This window comes from Misgurnus anguillicaudatus, chromosome 5 (assembly GCF_027580225.2).
Source record: "Misgurnus anguillicaudatus chromosome 5, ASM2758022v2, whole genome shotgun sequence".
NCBI classification, from domain to species: Eukaryota; Metazoa; Chordata; class Actinopteri; order Cypriniformes; family Cobitidae; genus Misgurnus; species Misgurnus anguillicaudatus.
In genome coordinates, this window is record NC_073341.2 from 27029317 (window position 1) to 27030570 (window position 1254).

Consider the following 1254-nt stretch of genomic DNA (forward strand, 5'->3'; position numbering starts at 1 on the left):
TGGCCACCAAGTTGATGAGAATATGAATATGTGATGGATGAAACATCAGCACATTGTTACAGTAAAACTTGTGAACATAGACATATACAGTCATGAATTATGATTAAATAGCTAAAAAATGAATTACTTGGAAATACTTTTACTTTCCAAAAGATCTAGCAAACTCAAGTAATTATATTTTATAGTGCAGCTGCTTGCATGAGGTGATACAGATACTGGTTGATTTACTGCTCATCTCTGTGATGTGGTAACATTGAAGGGGTGTCATTTATGCTATTTCTTATCTCTGTTCCAGCCTGTCAAACATACCAGCCCGCTGGCTCTCTTTTGAGCATTTGCATGTCTCCAAGATAGGAAATTGTCAGCGAGAGACAAGGCAGAGATTAAAAAAAATCTAAAGGCTTAGTTCTCTGTTTCATATCAAAGAGCAACGATAAATAAGGAGTGAAATTTTCACCTTTGGTCTTGATGATGAGGTGGGATTTGTGTAGCCGCGCATTCCATACATGCCATGGTCAACCACAAAACATCATTATTATTATTTATCCAATCATAATGCAACAAATAACAATCTTAATTTATGTGTTTGTGTGTCATTTTTATTGGGAATCTGCCTTTCAAACACAAAACCAAAATTATTAAGCAATCAATATTCAAACAAGTTCCATGCGATGACACACTCATCTATGACACTCATGTAAGAGACCTATGATTGCACTCGAGAGTCTTCTTTGGAAAATGTAAGAAACTACGCCGTCCATGCAATGATTTCCCCAACAGTAAAACACAGGACATACCATCTTTTATTTCCACTGCATGACAGGTTCAGGTAATGAAAACACAGCAGTCATAACACACTGGATCCAGGGGCTAAGACACCTGTTTGGCTCAGAAAGTCAACAGGGGAGGAAGAGCAGATAGATAATAAGCACCTGACACATAGAGAGGCAGCTGTCAGAATCTCTGAGGCTGTCCAGAGGTTGATATAATGAGATGTGTTGTCTGGAGGAAATCCTCCAAGTGTAATTAGGGTCCAGCTATCTCTATACCCCGAGGCTGTCAACTGCTTATTCTTTACCATATATCTGCAGGACTCAAGGCCATGAAAACAGAAAGAGAGCGTATTTGAAATGCTTTGTCGGGACAATGTTGAACCAATAAAATGATTAGCAGGTGTTAAGTGTCCCACAAAAACAGCTGGGAAATTTGAGCAATCTGTCAATAACTCATATGCAAAACTAAAGGGTACCCGCA